General features: G+C 46.9%; 1 pseudogene; it reads left to right on the top strand.

Annotated features, from left to right (window-relative positions):
- The first annotated feature begins 11,590 nt into the window (after window positions 1–11,590).
- LOC131401672 (putative methyl-CpG-binding domain protein 3-like 3) lies at window positions 11,591–20,350 on the top strand (annotated as a pseudogene).
- Window positions 20,351–20,561: the final 211 nt, after the last annotated feature.

Consider the following 20,561-nt stretch of genomic DNA (forward strand, 5'->3'; position numbering starts at 1 on the left):
TTTCACAGGTCCTGTCCTCCATGGTACATCCCAAGTGATGCCCTGATAGCCTCCTTTATAGCTGGAGGCATCTTCCCTTATTCCAGCCAGGAGGGCAGGGCACAGGACCATCTAAAAAAGGGAGTGGTCTTTGGGTCCAGAAGAAGGGCTTCCTGTCTCTACAGAACAATGTGTGGAGGGAGAGATGGGGGCTGTGGCTGGGGCGGGCCTGTCAGAACCTTGTGTCTCACACATCTTTTGATTCCCAAGGGAAGCCTGAGGTCTAGTGACTTCCTCTCCAGGAAGACAGGAGTCAAAGAGCTATGGATGTGTGCCAGGACCCCTGGGAAGCAGAAGGGTGGCTAGGTTGAGTTGTCTCCAAGAGACCCATTTCCCATCACAGACTCATCTTAATCTGTCTCCTCTTCTCCATATCCACCTCTTCTGACCACCACCTCCAGGCCCAAGACAGGAGGTCTGTGAGCAACCCGCTCAAAAACCGGCCTCTGCTTAATCCAGTTGCACAAGTACGTGGAGGGTTGGGCTGGGCTGTGTCCCGGCCCTTCAGGAGAAGAGTGTCAGCAGGAAGAGAGTCATGACAGGCTCTGTGTTCAACGTGCTGGATGAGCAGGGGCTCATCGCCAGAATGTGAAGGGGCAGGCATCTGTGCCTTGGATGAGAAGTGTGGAGGGAAAAGCCAGGCCTCTGACTCTGTTGCCAAATTGCCTCCCCCAGTGCCATCTCTTCTCTGGTGGGAACCTGCCTGGACTCAGGGAAGGATTTCTGGGAACCCCTGCAATTTCCCTGCTTCAGGATGAAGCTAACCTCTCTGCATCTCAGCTTGCCTGGCTTGGAGCTGGGGGGCCATGCCTACTTTCTCCAGGTCCAGCCTGAGCAGCCAAGGCCCATTGAGGCAGATCTGGAAGGTGAGCAGACTGCAGTCTGGGAAGATGATTTGCAGGATCTTCAAAGTCTAGTTTCCCTTAAAGGCAGTGGGGTCTTTCCTGGCTTTGACAGGGACCAGGGAAGTCAGCTACTTGAGAGACACTGTTTCTTTCTCCTGCTGCAGTACCATCTCCAGAGCTCCCTCCAGCTCCAGAGCCAGAGCAAGGACCAGCTCCATGGCTAGATCCAGCTCCAGCTCTTGTTCCACCACCTGTGCTAGAGCTGCAGCCAGTGTCACCTCCATCAGTCCCTCCAGGGCCAGAGCCACCACCAACATCAGCTCCAGCCCCAGTGCCAGCTCCTGAGTTGGAGCCAGCTGGACCATTGGCTCCAGGGAGAATCCTCACTCCACCTGGAGAGATAACAGCAGAGCCAGATCCAGCCCCAGAGCCCGCCTGCCCCTGGGATGTGACCAGCAAGAACCTGTTGAGGGAGGAGAAGCCTGACTTCTTGGAGTTCCCTCCCCGGCTGGTGGCAGAGCAGTTGACACTGATGGATGTGTTGAGCAGCGGGGCTCTCAGGGCAGGTGGGGTCGGCCTTCGCTGTGCCATGATCTGTCCCACACCTGCCATTTCCTGATCCAGAATCCCATGATCTCGGTCCAGCTTCCCTGCTTACCCTCATGTGACCTGAGCAGACTTCTTAACTCTCAAGCCTTTGCTGTCGTCATGTGGACAGTAGAGTTGGACACTGAGAGCAGCTGCCATGCAGAGTGGCTATGCAAATGGACGAGGTGAAGCAGAGAGGACTTTGGGCAGAGTCTGCGCTTTGGTGGGGGAGGGGAGCACACTGAAGTGCTGTTTCATCCTGGGTAGTTCACTCATTTGCCCAGGAGGCCTCAACAGCCTCAGCACTAATTAGGCACCTCATGTGTACATGAATACAAGGCAGACAAACAAAGCCCGTGGTTGTTGCTGCCTTGGGGAAATGTGCACCTGAAAGAGGAGACAGACCCTAGGATGGTCAGAATGGATGGGAGATGCCCCTAGAGACGGTCAAGGAGGAGCCGAGTTCTGGTACTTGGAGGAAGTGAGACTGGGCAGCGAGCAAATGCCACTTCCCTGGGCCACAGTATCATGTCTTGGGTCATCCTGTGCTGGGTGCCCTCAGGGGACACAGGCAACACCCAGGGATTCCCAGAAGTCTCAGGCCGCATTATCAGCTTCCTGAGCTCCAGCTCTGACCTCTGACCCTGCCTGGGACTGGGGGATGCGGACGCTGAGCTGGGCTGTGGCAGGGCTGAGTGACACTCCCTGTCCTGCCCAGGATTTCTTCAAGAAAGTGATGTCCCACGACTTCCTGAACTCCATCTGGTCCCAGTGTGACAACAAGGGTAATGAGCACCTGGAACCCACCATCCATGCCAACACGACTCACTTTAACAGAATGGTCGACTGTGTCGTCACCACCTGCATTGAGGACCCGAGCATGACGGTCCAGGACAGGGCCAGGGTGGTTGAGCTCTGAATCCAGATGGCCAGGGTAAGTTGTGGGAGGCCCTGAGAGCCCCTCTCTGGAGTCGGGGGAACTGCCCCTTCTCCTTTCTCAGCTCTCATGTTTGAAGTCTGTGGTCTGAGCCTTTGCACAATCCTTAGGCCCCTCCTGCCAGTGCCTCGATGACCTGACTCCTGGTCCCAGTGGTGGGAAGCTCACCCCTTCCTGGGCTCCTTCCTTGGCTTGAGCTAAAATCCTCCTCCTGGAAGTATTCCTCATCAGGTTCCAGCTGTGCCTTTCCCGGGTTCCCTGAGGCGCTGTCTCATCGAGGACAGGAGACGTCAATGAGGCGACAGAAGCCAGAGGAAGCAGGGCTCCAGCTGCCCCTCACAGCGCATTATCTTCCCTTCCCCAGGAATGCCAAGGCCTGAGGAACCTTTCCTCACTCCATGTGATCCTCTGGGCTCTGCAGGGCCCCTCCATTCAGCGTTTAAAAGAGACATGGAGATGGGTGTCCAGGTGGGTAGGCCTCTCTCCATGCTAGCACCGCCTGGGTGGACCAGACCCCACACAGGGCTGGCATGGCCCTTCAGTCAGTTGGGACCTCCTGGAAGACAGCAAACCCTGGCGATAAGGTCTGACCTGGTTGGAAGGCTTGGAGTCTTTCTGAAAACTTAGGCCAGTGGTTCTGCTTCAGGAATCAGTTTCCCTAAGTGACAGATCCTGGCTTGAGCCAAATTGAAGATTTTCAAGTGTTTTCAGCAACAGAACTCTCTCTCCACATGAAATTAAGACTGTTTAAAATACATTTGCTGAGAAGATAAGAGAATGGAGGCCCCAGTTGACAATAGGAGAGCCCCCTCCCCAGTCCCAGACAACTCAGGGCTCAGAGGACACAGTGAAAACGCTCATCCAGGCTGTCTGGATCTTCTGGGTTTTCAAACAAAAGGGATTTACCCTCAAACCACTCCACATTGTCTCTTTCCTTTTTTCCCTCCTCAGGAAGAACTGTACAAAACTTAAAAAGTTGATGAAAACAAGCCAGCGGGAGAGCAGGAAGTGGTTCAAGGAGGTGAGTGGAGGCTGGAAATCTGGAAGAAGGAGAGGTGAGGGGGGGAGGGACCAGGCAGGATGTGCTTGGGAAGTTTTTCACTTAAGGTTCCATGAGAAATAATGTTCTGTCTTGTCCAGCTTGACAGGAAGCAGGGTGTGTGAGCTGCCGGGGCTGGTGGGGACTGTTTGGGGCAGGAGGCCTTGATCACGGGATACAGTGGTGTCTCCTGGACTGTTCCAGGAGGTGAGGACCTGGCAGAATGAGCAGGTCTCTGGCTTCCATGCGGACCCATCAGCTGGCCCTCTTCCTCCAGGCTGGCAGGTGGATGGAGTGGGTGGGGGTTCCTTTCTTCCTAAAGCAGCCCAGCCTGTCCTCAGGAAGCCAGGCCCCTGCTGCTCCTTCTGTCTTCACTGCACCTCACAGGGGAGGGAACTCTACCTGCCCCAGGGATGGGCACTGTGAGGTCACACAGGCCTTGTGGACACAGGGGCTGCCAAGCTTTGGGCCAAATGGTGGATCTGGGACAGAACTGTGTGGTCTCTGGGACTGTGCGATCTAGCCCTATAGTGGTCATTGCTGACAAACCAGTGAGTCTCGCCCGGTGCCTGGTTGACAAAGATACACCCCAGATGGCAATGAGAATTATCGGGGAACCTACAGATCCTTAATGGACCTTCCTGATGAGACTTTAGAAGTTTCCAAGTAAAAAAGGATGCAAATGTCACCATTACACAGCGCCATGGTCACCCCCTACACTGTCACTCAGATGTGGCACAAGGGGATTCCCTTCCTGAGTGAATAAAGGAGGAGTTCTGTGCAGGGTTCATCCTGAGGGGATCCTAGGGAGATGAGGCCTTTGACATGGCCTCAGGTCCAGCCTGGTGTCAGAGAATCCCAGGGGGCTGGAAAGCACAGAATCCACTTGGATAGGACCCCGAGACACCTTGTGCCTCCCGATCCATGGCTCAAGCTGAGTGAGAACCTCAACACACCCTGAGAGTCCAGAGGACAGGACCTTGGTCAGAGGTGTGTCTGGAGGAGGAGTGAAGACCGGGGGCCAGGACCTTTGGCTGGAAAGGGGGGCGGTCTCCTCTGTGGGCCCCTGAGCATGTCACTGCACCTCTGTGGGCCTCGGTCTCCTCATCTGGGAAATGGAGGGAGATGATCTGTGGTGCAGGCCTCACAGGGGTGATGAGGTACAAGGGGGAGGGGAATGTGCAGGAGCTTTGTGCTCCTCCTCCTCGAGGGGGGAGGGGAGATTACTGGTGACAGTCATATGACACTGAGTCCTCAGGGGACCCTGGGAGGCAGGGGAGTCCTCCTCACACTTTCCTGATGAGGAGAGAGGCTTAGGGGCCTGGACATGCCTGAGGGTACAGAGGAGGGAGTGTTGGAGATGGGAGTGATCTAGAATCAGAGCACTATAGAATGGGAGCAGCCATAGACACCAGATGTCCGGGGTCCACGATCAGGGGCCTGGGAGACACGGGGAAGGGAGCATGGCCTCCCTGAGCCTGTCCTTGACCCTGCAGGAGGTGACATCTGTGTGGGCCAGCCTAGAGATGGATCCCCAGGGAGCCCAGGAGAGGCAGCAGCAGGAGGTGAGGGGGCCTGAGGGGGAGGGTGTCAGAGGAGGGCGTCTCTCTCCTCACGGCTGGAGGCCTCCCTAAATGAGGGGTCCCTACTCCTCCAGCCAAGCTCCTGGAGCCCCAGAGCCTGAAATGCCTGCCCTGGAAGTGACCAGGAGGAGGCCTGGGAGGGCTGGGCGCAGGATGAATTAGAGAGGGGAGGGGCAGGGACCACATATCCTAGTGATTTGCCCCTAGGACGTAACTGGAGAAGTTGTGTGGTCCTGGAGGGGGCAACTGAGGGGAGGCTGCTGAGGGTCCTAGGCTGCTTTCTGTGGGAGTCTGTGATGTACAGGAGGCTGAGGTGAAGGGATTTGGGGGAGGGTCCATGGGGACACCTGAGAGGTGGGACTCATCTCACCACTACCACTCTGATTTCACAGGGTGTCGTCCCCTTCCTCCATCACCTGAAGCTGCTGGACATTATGATGGAGGATGATCTGGAAGTGAGTGAGCCTGGAGGTGGGGTCAGGGAGCAGGATCCTGAGGTTTTGGAGGCGAGAGCCCTGCACTGGGCCCTGAGCTCTCAGTACCTGGCAAACCTTCTCTCATGAGAGCCCCATGGCCACCCCTGGGAGCTGGGGAGTCAGGCCCATCTTAGCAATGCATGCATAGACGCTCTGCGTAAGCCCCCCACCAGGCTCCCTGAGCTGGTGAAGCTCAGAGCTGCCTGCCTGCAGAGCTGCAGAAGGCTGTGTCTGAGCTGCACTCAGCCTCCCCCTCAGGCCTTGCCCCTGGGGGAGTGCCATCAACCCCTGTAAGTGAGGAAGCACTTCTGTGGTCCAGCTGTCCCTTCCATCCTGAGGCCTCAGTCTCCTCATCTGTCATCAGAGAGGGTGTGCTACATAAGGTCTCTGGCCTCAGCTCCCCTGTCCCTCCTGCTCTGGAGCCCAGAGCCTGGCCCAGTGTCAAGTTCTCTTTGTGGAAGGTCTGCCTTCTGCTGTGCCATGATGTTCTTGCAGCCTGAGAAGGGGTGGGATGGGGGTTAGTTATGGGCTTAGGGGGCTGTTTCTGATGGACATTGGCTGTCTCCCTTCCAGGGAAATCGGGCCAACTTCCAGAAATGGTGTGAGGTGAGCAGCTGCGGGGAGGGCGGGGAAGTGGAAATCACAGACCTCCCCTAGCAAGACATTCTCTGGCCTCATCCCTTGGGTCAGATCCACAAAGCTGGGTATCCCATCACGTTGGTGCGTGTGGGGGGGTCTGGCATCAAGGACACCTTCCTGGATGAGGAGCTAATTCAAGCCAACTGTGAGGACAGGCAAGTCCTGAATGGAGTGGGAAGGAAGGAGGGTTCCCGAGTGAGCACAGACTCCAGACCAGATCCTCACTCTGCACAAATCCCTGGCAGGGTTCCCCACCCAAGCCCTGTCTGCATCCTGTCCTTCCTCCCAGAAATTCAAAGTCATCAGATGGATCCAGCTGCTCCAGCAGGGTGCAAATGTGTATGACCTGGAGCCCGAAGAGCGATTTGGGGCCTTGTTCCAGGCCATGGAGCCCATCAGTGTCCATGAGAGGTGAGGGGGACAGGAGTTGGGTGAGGGCAGGGCAGACTCTCTCTGATGGCCAGCTCCAGAGCCTGTGGCCTGGCTCGATAATCAGCCTCAGAACTCGTAGTGTGGTTACCCATGGGGCATTGGGACTCAGCTGCTGGCAGGCTCTGGGAGGGGCACCTGAGGTGTGGCTCCTGGTAGCTCACAGGTCCACTCTGTCCTGTAGCTACTGGGTCTCCTGGTAGCTCACAGGTCCACTCTGTCCTGTAGCTACTGGGTCTCCTGCCAGCTGGAGCCCGCACACCAGAAGGCGAGCAAAATGCGGCTCTTCAAGAGAAAGAGGAACCAGACATCCTCCACTTTAGGGCATAGTGAGTGTTGGGACCAGCAGCAACTGAATCCAGGGGCTCAGTACAGCTTCAGGCTAAGCGTGGGCCTGGATCCCAGCTCCACTGCTGACCAGGCCTGGGATGGGCCGCTCCCCTCTCCTCTCTGGGATTCAGTTGCATCCTCTGAAATGGGTGATGCTAAATGATGCCTCTTGCATCAGGGACAAACGGGGTGCTGTTGATGGACTCAGCACATGGCACAGGGTTTGGATCAGAGTGCAGGGGGGCAGGGAGGTGTGCCATGAATCTCGGGGAGGTACCCCAAAATAGTCTATTTCTTCTCTTCAGCCGCCACGCATTTGACAATGAGCCGTCACACTCTGGAGACCACAAGTGCAGCTCCTCCTGACCAGCAGGGTCACTGGCGCCCTCGGGGTGTACCGGGCCGGCTCTTCCCACCCTGAGTGAACGAGGACATCCTAAGACATTCCCTGGTTTCCCCTAAAGCCCCACAGGGAGGGAACCAGCCCTTCCAACTCCCTGACATATGCACCCCAGCAACTGTTAACCGATTGGGGAGGAGTGATATTATTTCTTTACTAGTAAATGGTAGATTTGACTCTTACATTATATACTGTTTGTGTCACAGCCTGGGTGTTGTGGTGTGGTTCTTTCACTTCTTATGCTCATGTAAATGAGACACAGAATCTCACTTTCCTCCTTGAATTAAGAACTTGTGTATGGTCACAGCTTATTGTATGTGGCAGAAGGGAGGAGGGCCAGACTCTTCCCTGGCTACTGAATGAAACCCTCACGTCCCCCTTCCTCAGAGGACGGGTGCATTTCTGTGTGGTTCACCTGGGCCAGGAGCAGAGACTGCCCCTCAGATCTCCCTGGATGTAGAGGTTGGAGGGTCTTTGCCAGGCAGAGCAATAACCACTGAAATGTGGGTGTCTTTCAAATAGCACCTACCAGGACCATGTCCTTCCCCAGGACAGTGGCTGTCTTTCTACAGCTTTCCAGGAAGAAGGAATGTTTTTTGCTTCTCTTGGTGAGGTTTCTTTGATCAGACATTGGAACTTGCCATTTTCTAACCAGTCTCTGGATTTAGATCAACACTCATTGAGAAAAAAATTGTAAAAAGATAAACGTTTGCATGTGTAACGGACAAGGACAGAGGAAGACCATGTGCAGATGGACTATGGGCCCACAGGACATCCCCATCAGGCCGCCTCTAGGGCTCCCCATTTACCCTTTGTCTAGATTGGAATCCTCCTGGGATCCTGGTCCATGCCCTTGGAAGTCCTTTTCCCGCTAGTTTCATATCCAGAGGGAAAGATTCATGTTGCACCTTTTAAAACTACAAAAGGACTTTGTTCCATAAACCTAACTGCTCCCAGTCAACTAGGATTTCCAACATCTCTGTATTTCCTTGTATGATTCTTTTTGGGCAGAAATTCCCTAGATGACCCCCAGCCTCTCTGTCAGGTACATCATGGCCATTCCTCCCAGTCTGGGCCTGATAGATCAGGGGTAAGCTCTGTTTTGCCAGTACAATAGACCTTAATCCTGTCCACTGAATGACCCACACTGTCTCTTGCTGCCCTGGGTGACATCTGGGCGCATGTGGTTCTGAGGTCCCTGGTCTCAGACAATCACTAGTTTACACACTCGTGTTGTTACTGACTTGTCCCAAAGGGACTGCTGGGCCTGAGGGCATAGAGCACATAGCCCCAGGGACGGCTGTGTTCTTTTCCCCAGTCTGTGCTGTGGTTATATGGATTTGTGTTACAGGGATGTGAAACTTTCCTCTTGGGAGTTTTGAAAGATGAGGCAGGAGAAGGGCAGGTATAGAAGTGGGTCCAGCAGGGGAATGCCACCAATCTTAGACACAACAGACACAACCTTACCAATTAATATGCTGAAATGTTCCCCAGGTGGGTGGTTAACAGACACTGCTCAGAGCTCATGCCGAGAACCCACCCGACGACCTGGATCTAAAGGGTTAGCACCCGGCATTTTGAACATCATGCCCTGGAAACACCCTGTAAGAAAAGGGCCATTGTCTTGAATTCCTTGGTACTACTTCCCCCTCCTTTCTGAAGGCTGCAAGTGTCACCCAGGGAGGCCTTTTCAGTTCAGCCAGAAGCAGAGTAGAAATCCTGGTTCCCACAGCCCAGGTCCTTCCTTTCAGGGCACTGCCATCCAAGAAAGAAAGAATTCACACATCGTTGTAGACAGCACAAACACACACACTCATATCCCACCCAAATCCCAAGATGCATGAACTACTAAGAGATTAAAAGTGACTTCAGAAACAGATCAACCAATTGCAAAAGAAGGGGTTCATTAAGATCCTGACTCAAATAAAATGTAAAACCAGGAAATAACCTTGACGAAATTGAGAGACTTTGGATACTGACTAGATAGTTGATTATCCAAATGACATTTTAATTTTAGTGTGTGATAACGTTATTGTGTTTGCGTTCCAAAAATCCCTCATCTGTAAGAAAAACTGAAATATTTACAGCTGAAATGATGTGCTCTCAGCCATCTCCTCTGGTTAATTCCTGGGGTCTTGGTGTGAGGATAATGAAAGCCAGATGATATACGAGTTGACAATCTTTGAAGCAAGTAACAGGTTCACAGAGATTGATTTTTCTCTACTCTGAGTTTTAGAGATTTTTGAAAACCTTCAGAACACAGTTTTGATAAAAACAGTATACTTGGTGTTCACATTACAATTTTACAAATTATAACATCACAAATATAAAGGAATGCTTCTCCTTCCTGACCTAAGGAAGCTCTCTCTCAGTCTGGCCTCTGTGAATGACCTGATAATGCCACTAAATATTCACTTGTCACATGTTTGTTGAGTAATTCCTATGTGCTCTGTGCTGTGTGCAAGGCAAACATTTCCGCGACTCTGGATCTAGTGTGGGAAGGAAGACAAAGAGCCTGCTGCCAAGGTTCTGTAAGTGGAAAATAATGCCCTCAGGGCGTATGCTCATTCTGGAGATTCCAAAATCAAAGCTACACAAGTTTGCCAGGTAACAGATAAGAGATACTTAATTCATGATATAGAAATCACATATGTCTGAATTACCATGTGACAATGAAGAGAAATGTTGATGGATTTTGTGTTATAATTAGATGCGAAATTATCGTGCTGGCCCCTGGCTGAGTGGTTAAGTTTGGCATGTTCTGCTTTGGTGGCCCAGGTTCAGTTACTAGGCATAGACCTACAATACTCATTATCAGCCATGCCGTGATGGTGACCCACACAAAAAGTAGAGGAAGATTGGCAACAAATGTTAGCTCAGGGTGAATCTTTCTCTGCAAAAAAAAAAAAGAAAATTAGATGCAAAATCATAATAAAAATTTATGGAAATGGATTTAATATACATTCAAAGACAAATCTCATTCCACTAGGTATCATCACTTCATTGAGTGTAAGTTCTAGAAAAAACAAATGTAAGTTCAAAACACTAATTCTTCATCTTCAATTATCCTGTCAATTTTAATATAAAAAGGAGAAAAATCATGGTAAAGAAAAATTGATGTTTACCATGAAAGGTGAAGATCATGATGGAAGTTACGAAGAGATGTTGCGAGAGTCAAGCCTGTCTCATGGGGAATTTCTCAACGGCACCACTCTCCTTTACTTCAGCACCGATGTTGCTTTCCTTACTGTGTTTTTTCAGGATGCCTTTCTTGGCTCCTTGCTCTCTCTGCCTCCCCGGCAATCTCGTCTGTCCTCGAGACCACAGTCAGTCTCTCCCATGCTTTTCATCACTTTCTGTGTCTGTCTCCTGATTTCTCTAGAAGATGACTGTTGCCTGCAGAGGGTCTGTGAGCGACCCAGACCCATTCCTGGACTCATCTCTGACCAATAGTGACAGTGGCCCGGGTGGGCTCAGGGCTGGTGTGCAGATGCCTCAGTCCAGGCATGGTCCACGGATTCACATGGTCCAGCCTGTGTGACTGTTGCAAAGGTATTTGCGACTCCAAAGAACTTAAGAGTTCTCCTTCACTGCTGCAGGCCTGGAGTCCCTGCAGTCTGCTGTATCCACAGACTTGCCGCGGCTTCTCCATGGTCTGCTCCCACTGACTGCACCTGACCTCACCGCCAGGATGGGAAGTTATTCCAGTAACTGGCCTCTGGAATATGCAGCTGCTTAGGCTTCAGGGTGCATAGATCTTCAGTTTTCTGAATGAGTTTAGTTTCATGGTCTTACTGTTTCCACTATGAATTCGGGGAATATTTTTGGAGCTTTATCTTTCAAAACAAAATTAAATGTGAAATTTCAACAAAATGGAGGATGAAGACTACCATCCATGGAGAATCTGCTTAGCTCACGTGGATATTCCGCCCTCCTTCTCTCCCTGGAGACATGTGTCTCAAATCACACTATGCATCACAATCATTGGAGGGTTTTTAAATCTCAGATTGTTGGAACTCAACTCAAGTAGGTCTGGGGAAGGAATGGAGAATTTTCATTTCTAAGAGGTGATGTTGAGCTGCTGGTACAGGGACCATACGTGGAGAACAGGATTCAGTGAAATCATCAAGCTGATGTGAGACAAGGACAGAAAGCTCAAGGTCATTAGCCAGTGTCAAATCCAGACCAACTTTCTTCCGCCATCTTGCTTCAGGACGTTCCTCTCCTCCTCTCTCTGTCATGGTCAAATACACACATGCTTGTGCCCCACAGCCCACTGTTATTGGGACACAGAGTTCCAAGGACTCCAGAGCTCCTTTCAGTACCTCACCTCTAATGAAATTATTCACTACTCCATCCTTAGTCATTCACTTCCACACCCCGATCCTACCTTCACCCAAAATTCTCCTGCTCACAAATCAGTAATTCACAAACACCATATTCCCACCACAAATTTCCACATTTCCAGTTTTTACACAAAGAAATCCACTCTAAATAACCATTCTTCAATAAACTAGATTACTCCAGTAGGAATATCTTCACAAGCCTCTCTTTCTTTTCTTCTCATAATCCTTTCTAGTAATCTCAGATTCACAGTCCATCATTTCAATCATCCACTGACCATACTCCCAGATTCTTTATTGCCATCATATCCACCCTGCACACTTCAGATGATTTCAAATACCTGCCATGCCATGTTGACACTTGCACTGAACAGAGAATGCGCCAGTAGCATGTGGATCCCAACAGAGAATCAAGAGCAACCAATGGATCTATATGCATTCCTCTAATGCTTCCTGAATGCTCTGCTCATTTCTTTCCATTTCTTGAGTTCCATAAATCTTTATATTCCGACCTCCTCCATATTTCACAGATAAATTGTTAACCACCGGACAAGAACTATTTCACTTTCTAGTCATCAGATCTACAAATATTCCTCATAAGGAATCCATTTATCACACCTTTTCTGTTGTTATATCCAAAGAAATTGATTTTTTGGTTGAAACCACTCTGATTTTTATCTTATCCTTCCATTTCAATGACATTATGCCCTCAATATTTGTTGTGCTTTCCATAACTACCTACTGGAATCATCCCTCAAGTTTCAAATATGCACAAATCTCTACAATCTACAAACCAATCTCTCAGCCAGCATTCCTAATAGTCCTCACCCTCCACGCCACCCCTCTCCTCCTCCTGCCAGGGATCCATTGTGAAAAGGTCACATATAGCCTAATGCCTCTGTTTCCACAGTGCCCACCCAATCCCATCCCCATTCTGTGGATGCTTCTCCTGCTAACCTCACAAGCCATGTCTCTTACTAATCCACTGGGGACTTTTCATGATTTTTCTGACATGCTCTGCAGTAGCACATGAGATTGCGGACTCCAATGTCCTTTTAAAAGCCTCTTTGTCCTTGGGATCCACCACCCTACACTGTCCTGCTCTTGCCTGTCTAAACTTCCCGAGCAACTTCCAGGCTTCTCTTTATGACCACCCCACAATGACTGATGCTTCAGAAGTCAACCCTGCTCTGACACCTGTTCCCCATCTGCACCCTCCTTCTGGGGCAACCCCATCCATTTCCCTGGCTTCAAATACCCTTAATGAGCCAAACATGTCCAAAGAATTAGCAGAGACCTAACTCTGAACCCCAGACCCATTTATCTACCTGCCCATTCACCACGTCAGTGATGACTCAACTCACAATGACCAGGTCCCAATTTGAACAAGTCACTTACCCAAATAATTGGCTTCTCTCTCAGTGTCCCCAAACTCACTTCTTTTTGGTAATAACCTGTCTACCCCTGGGTGTCACTCTGGACACCCTGCCACCCCACACTCACATATCAATGAACCATCCATCCACCCTTCTGAATCTACCTACAGGTTATCCAATTCTGATTTATTTCTACTCATCTTTCAGACCTCATACAAAATATCACTTCCAGACAATGAACACTCCTGCTCCAGTAACCTAAATTACAAAACTCCATTTTTCCTCTTTGTTGATTTTTTTTATTTTAGTTATCTGTGCATTATTATTTATTTCTTTCAAGATTTAGTTCTTTCTCACTAAATTAGATATTCCATGAAGACAAGACTAATGTGGATTTTCCAAATTTTCCCACAATAATGTTCACATATGGCTTTGCACACAAAAAGGGCTCATATGTATTATGTGTACAATATATAAATTATATTCATATACATATAAAATTCAAACACTAAAACATTGCTTTGTGAAATATTTTAAATCCATCCACTTAGCTACTCTATTTTTTCCCCCGAGGAAGATCAGCCCTGAGCAAACATCCATGCTAATCCTCCTCTTTTTGCTGAGGAAGATCGGCTGTGAGCTAACATCTATTGCCAGACCTCCTCCTTTTTTTCCCCAAAGCCCCAGCAGATAGTTGTATGTCGTAGTTGCACATCCTTCTAGTTGCTGTATGTGGGACCCGGCCTCAGCATGGCTGGAGAAGCCCACCTGGGGTTCCGAACCACAGTCACCAGCAGCAGAGCACACACACTTAACCACTAAGCCATGGGGCCGGCCACTCCACTTAACTACTCTTGTGCAAAGATACCACCTTTAGGTTCTACATTGCAATAAATTAGCAGGAGTAGCTTAAGATTCCAAATCCTTTATCCTCGTAATCCAATCATGAGAGTCTAGTCACAATGATCTGTTTAAAATGCAAAAGTGATCGATTCATCTTAACTTTTAAATCCTCCATTTCTGTCTTCAGCACATATTTCTCCTTTTGTCTTATCATAATTATTTTCATATTTTCACCCTTTTCATTCCCTGATATGTTCCAGTTTGGAGGGAAAACTATTTGGTCATTCTATTTTTAGAGCACTTACTACATGCAAAGCTCTGGTGTAAAGCCTGTGATCTACAAAATAACTAAACAGACTCACTGCCCCTGTTTGATTTAGTCTTAGTGGGAGGAAAGAGATAATAAATGGCAAAGGACGTATAACGTGCCATGTAGAAATCACTGCTGTGATGAACAATAAGGCAGAGAGTGAGAGTTTGAGCTTGAGCGCATTTTCAAATTTCTTGTGTGTGTGTGTGTGTGTGTGTGTGTGTGTGCACGTGCTCATGCCTGCTGCCAGGATGGGATGAGTTGCTTCCTCCTGGGGATTGGGGGAGCCTCCTATGACTCGGAAAATTTCCTCCATGTGCACTTAATATGCAGTTTGTTATCCATGTGTATTAGTCAGGATTCTCTAGAGAAATAGAACCATAGAATATATATAAACATATAGAAATGGAGATTTATTGTAAGAATTGGCTCACAAGGTTATGGAGGATGAGAAGTCCCACAAGATGCCATCTGCAAGCTGGAGAACCAGAAAATCCAGTGATATAATTCAGTCAAATTCTGAAGGCCTGAGAACCAGGACTTCTGATATCCAAGTGCAGGAAAAGATGGACATCCCAGGTCAGGAAGAGACAAGGGATTCAGCCATTCTTTGCTTTTTGTTCTATTGAGGCCTCAACAGATTAGATGATGCCCACCCACACTAGTGAGGGTGGGCTTGTTTATGTAGACCATGGAATCAAATGATAATGTCTTCCAGAAACATTCTCACAGACACACCCAGCAATAATACTTCACAGTCTATCTGGGACCCCTGAGTCTAGTCAAGTTGACAGCTAAAATTAACCATCACATCATGGCTCTATCCAAACAAGACCAACAGAGATATCACAACGTGACCTATGTTATTTAAATTTTCCAGAACACATATTAAAGTAAGTAAATACAAACAGATGAAACCGGATATTATAACATTTATCTTTAACCCAAGAAATCTAAATATTATCATTTCAAAATGTAGTCCACAACAGTACAAAGAACAAGATACTCAGGTTTTCCACCCCCTCTGTCTTGCTGGTCAATTTTCATGAATACTGGCTCCTCATATATCTTAATATGATCCCATATATAATTTTCTCCCATCTATTTGAGCTTTATAGCATCAAAAGGAAATCATTTTCTCATTGTCAAACTGCCCGGCTACCTCTTTTTTTTATAAATTAAAGCGATATATTGTGTTTACGTTAGAACTGAAATTAAGAATTTAAGTAATTAAGAAGGAATTGATTCCAGCAAAAGGCTGGTTTACTAAAATGGAAGACAGTTCAAGAGCAAATCTCCCAAGAAAACCATAGGGCAAATGACATTGGAAAATTCAGGGTAGAATTAGAAGACACATAGGGTGTGATTAAAATGAGAGTGGAGAGAATGTGGGAAGGAATTGATATCAGGAGTGAAAATACACAAGCACGTTCCAAGTTGATGAAAGACATCAATCCACAGATTCAATTAATTCAACATTCCCTAAGCAGAGTGACTACACAGGAAATATTGATGAACTAAACTATGGTCTAAAAACCAAAGTTAATGTAAAGTATTTTAGGGAGGACAGAGGCCAAATAAGCAAGAAAAATGCCAAATGGTGATTTCTAACTATAAAGAAAATAAGATAGACATCAACAGAGCAGCATTTTTAAAATGCTAAAAGAAATCTCATGTCAAACCAGAATTATACACCCAGCAGCAATAGTGCCCCAAATAAAGATGTCCTAGAAAAACTTAAAGTGAAACTTTTCTCTGTTAGCAGCCTTGAATTAGACAAAATACTGCAGTGAGTTATCACATCCAAAGGAAAATTAACCCAGCTTGAAAACCAGGAATACAGGAAGGACTGAAGAGGAAAGGAAAGGGTAATTTATAAATAAATATAAATGAATTTTATTTTGTGAAGTAATTCTAGAAATCTCTCATGGAGATTAAAATATACGTAGAATAAAATGTATGAAAACAGTAATACAAATGTCAGGAATGTTAAAAATAGAATTGAAAGTGTTGAAGGTATTAGCATTTGGGGGAGATGGTAAAAGTAATTATTCATATTAGACTGTATTAAGGATTCAGGATTTAACCATTAGTGAAATTAAAGATTTCTATATGATTCCAAGTAATAAGTTTATAGAGGAAATAATGGAATAATAAGAGTTAAATCAACATCAATGAAGTAAAGAGAGTAAAGGAACATTAATTATTCAGGTCAAAGGGAAGGGAAAGAGTAAGACGGTTGAAATAATTACAAGTTTACTGGTAATTACACTAGATGTAAATGCACTAAATACTAATTTCTTGTTAATGGCTGTATGATGTATTCTAGAGACATGTTAATAAATATTTTGGGCATTCTTTTATTGATAAACGTTTACACAGTCTCTATTTTTTCCTAATAAAACATAAGTGGTATGGACATTTTTGTACATATGAACTTCCATTCCTATTTTTACAAAGGTATCATTAGTGGAAGAAAAAGGAAACATTAAAATGTTGATAGAAACTGCAAATACCACCTCGCCACACAATTGTATTAAATGTTTTCATACCAACAGTAGCTGACAGTGTCAATAACCCAACATTTATTTTTAGGTATAAAGCTTTAGGAATCTCTCAAATCCCATTGATAAGAGACAGGATGTCTCCCCTGGATTATACACTGATTGGATTATCCACTCCCTTCCTCAATAAAAGGGGAATCAGAGGCAGAAGTCCTTGCATTTTCCAGCATTCCACAGGCTGTCTGCACATCAGGAGTGGTGTGAGCAGGACAAATCTGAAGCCATGGAGGAACCTGCATCGGCCTGTTTTCCAAGCCAGCCTATTCTGGTGAGTGTGGAATCCATATGGACAGCAAGAGTGTCTGATTGTACACTTTGTCCTTCTGTGAAACCTCTATAAGTGAGCAGGCAGTAGCTCTTAAAACAAGAAGATACCTTATTGAAAGTTGTTTCCTAGGTGTTAAGGTTTGTTAAGTGATGTTCACGGTATTGTACTTTTCTGTATAGGGAGTTTTCTTGGGATAATAGGCCAAACATTTGTTTTGTTTTGTTTTTAACCAACAATATCACTGGGAAGTGGACGTAGTATTCAGCCCTGCGCTGTTTACGTTGTTCCCATCTCTGGAAAATATTTTACCCACAATGTGATTGGTCTTTTTAAAAAAATATTCAGTTCTGTGCTCAAATATCACCTCATCAGTTAGTCCTTCCCTAATCTGTGAATCATCTAATTATAGGTGGGCCAGCCCCTGTGGCGTAGCAGTAAAGTGCTCACGCTCTGCTCCTGGTGGCCGGGGTTTGGATCCCAGATGCGCACCAAGGCACCACTTGTCAGGCCATGCGGGGGCAGCGTCCCATATAAAGTTGAGGAAGATGGGCACAGATGATAGTACAGGGCCAGCCTTTCTCAGCAAAAAAAAAAAAAAAAAAGAGGAGGACTGGCATGGATGTTAGCTCAGGGCTAATCTTCCTCACAAGGTAAATAAATAAATGAAATATTTGTAGGTAATTTCTTTCCCCTTTATCCCTCCTTACTCTTCTTCTTCCATCCCTCCCTCGGTCTCTCTATCTCTGTGTAGCCCTTACTGTTTATTACAGGATCTAATTATACCTAACACTATATTAGACATTCATCCGTCTCTCTATTTACTTATTCCTCTCACCAAGATTAAAATAAACAGGGTAAGTGACTTTTTAAGTTAAATTCTGGATCATGGGTTTTAGTACATAACTTGGCATATAATGGGTGTTCTATAAATGGGACACACAAATAGTTTTCCCTCCAATCTGGGACATGTTGGAGAACGAAAGGGATGGTATTTTTGTGTGTGTGTGTGTGAGGAGATAAGCCCTGGGTTAACATCTGCCAAGCCTCCTCTATTTATTTATTTATTTTTTTTTGCTGAGGAAGACTAGCCCTGGGCTAACATCCGTGCCCATCTTCCTCCACTTTATACGGGACGCCGCCACAGCATGGCTTGCCAAGCAGTGCATCAGTGCGTGCCTGGGATCCACACCGGCAAACCCTGGGCAACTGCAGCGGAGCAAGTGCACGTAACCACTTGGGCCACTGCACTGGCCCCAGAGATGGTATTAATAATTATGGCAGGACAACAGAGATGAAGTGAGATTTATGACTTCACTTTCAAAAACTATCTGAAGAGAGAAATGAGAGATTGTAAAGGAAAGGTGCACTGATTAGGTTTACATTTTAAATAGATTATTGTGCCTAGAGTCTTATAATGGATTACAGACAGAAAGGATTTGCAATCTTAGTGATAATTGATTGCAGTATACCACAAAACAGATTATATCCTTGTATAACTGTAGTTCAGTGAATTTGTTTGAAAACTTTAGAAATTTTTTTTTGGAGTTTGAATAATTTCTTTCCGTAAATATATTGAGTACCTTGTAAGGGCAAAGCAATGAGTGAATACGGCAGTGTAAAACATTACAGTCCACATTAGTCTTCACTTCATGGAGTATCCAATTTAGTGAGAAAAACACTATAAGAGAAGTAGATGATAATACACATACTATTAAAAATTAAAAAATAAACAGAGAAAATGTGATATTAATTTTGGTGGCTGGATCAGGAAAGGTCACTCTGTTGAAATGGTATTTTGTAGGAAATCTGAAAGGTGCTCAAGAATTATTCAAAAGTGGAGAATCTTTAGGTGGATTCAGGAGGGTGGATGGATGGTTCATTGATATATGAGTGTGTGGTGGCAGGGTGTCCAGAATGACACTCAGGTGTAGACAGAATATCAGTACAAAGAAGCGAGATTAGGGGACGCTGAGATATGGATGATTATTTGCAGAATTGGTTGGTTCAACTTGGGACCAGCTCACTGCGCGCTGGTCATCAAGTTATCACTGATGTTGTGAGTGGGCAGATGGGTATTTTTTGTCTCAAGGTTGAAGCCAGATCTGTGCTGATTCTATGGGCATTTCTAGTTCATTAATGGTATGTGAAGCCAGGGAAATGGATGGGCTGGCCTAGAAGCGGGTGTGGATGTGCAACAAATGTGAGAGCAGGATTGACTTCTAAGAAGCGTCAATTGTGTTAAGTCAGATGGTGGAGCCCAGATTAACAGGGAGGAGTAGGAGGAGAAAGAAAGTGTCAGGGGAGGAAAAATGGTTTTTTACAGTGCATAGAATTATGTGATGGGAATATGGCGTGTGTGTGTTATTTACTTATGAACAGGAGGATATTTGAGTGAAGATGGGACTTGGGTGTGCAAATGAAGTGAGCATCAAATTGCTAAGAGGAACGTGATTTCATTAGAGATGAGACACTAAATTCCTATGCTCTGGGCACAGAATCATCCAGTTTTCATAGTCCTTTCTGTCCTTGACTCATATCAGTTTGATGTCCCAGGATCTCGTTCTCAGTGTTTGGTGCCTGTGCCAGTAGCATCAGCAACATCCAGGAACACTCAGAAATCCAAATTCTTAGCCATCCCCAGGCCTACTTGGGTTGAGGTCCAGCAATCTGTGTTTTAACAACCCTCCAGATGATTGTGATGCACAAGGCAGTTTGAGAAATATTTCTCCAAGATACAAGAGGGTGGAAGATCCAAATGAAGTGAGAACATTCTCCATGGCTGGTAGTCTGCATCCCCCATTTTATTCAAATTTAACATTTCATTTTGTTTTCAAAGGGGAAAGCTCAAGAGAAATATGATGCCCCAGACTTCAGAGGAGAAAAAACAGGTCCATTTAGCCAAGACAAAGCGGAGACATCATGAAAGGTCTGCACTTCCTAGAAGACTCACCAGATGAATTTTCAAGAGGCCAGTTACAAGGATGACTTCCCACCCTGGCAATGAGGTCAGTTACAGTCAACGAGAGGAGACCTTGAAGGAGCACCAGTAAGTCTGTGCATACAGGAGACTGCAGGGTCTCCAGGCCTGCAACAGTGAAGGAGGACTTTTAAGCACTTTTGATATCACAAATACCTTAAGTATTATTGCACCAGGTGGTCCAGGTGAATACCTGGGTTGTGCTGGTGCTGCGTCTGTAGACCCCAGCCTCAAGCCCACTGCCACACTGTCTTCAGACTGGGAAGAGGTGATTTCAGGAGTGGGTCTCTGTCTCCCACAGCCACACTAAACACAACTTGTAACTTATGGAGACATTCACAGACAGAGTCAGAGAGTGAAATAAGCAAGGGAGAGACTGGCTGAGGCCCTGAGGGCAGAGAGGTTTGCCAGGGAGGCCCAGAGAGCAAGGAGCCAAGACAGATGTTCTGAGACCTGATGGAAAATAGGAGAAGGTCATGCTGAAGAAGCCAAGAAGTGTTCCCCATGAACAGCCCCCAGTTTAATTCACCTCATTTAATGTCAACCTCGCTTCTTGCTCTGGACTGTGATGCTTT

The sequence above is a fragment of the Diceros bicornis genome, assembly GCF_020826845.1.
Source record: "Diceros bicornis minor isolate mBicDic1 chromosome 13 unlocalized genomic scaffold, mDicBic1.mat.cur SUPER_13_unloc_1, whole genome shotgun sequence".
Lineage (NCBI taxonomy): Eukaryota > Metazoa > Chordata > Mammalia > Perissodactyla > Rhinocerotidae > Diceros > Diceros bicornis.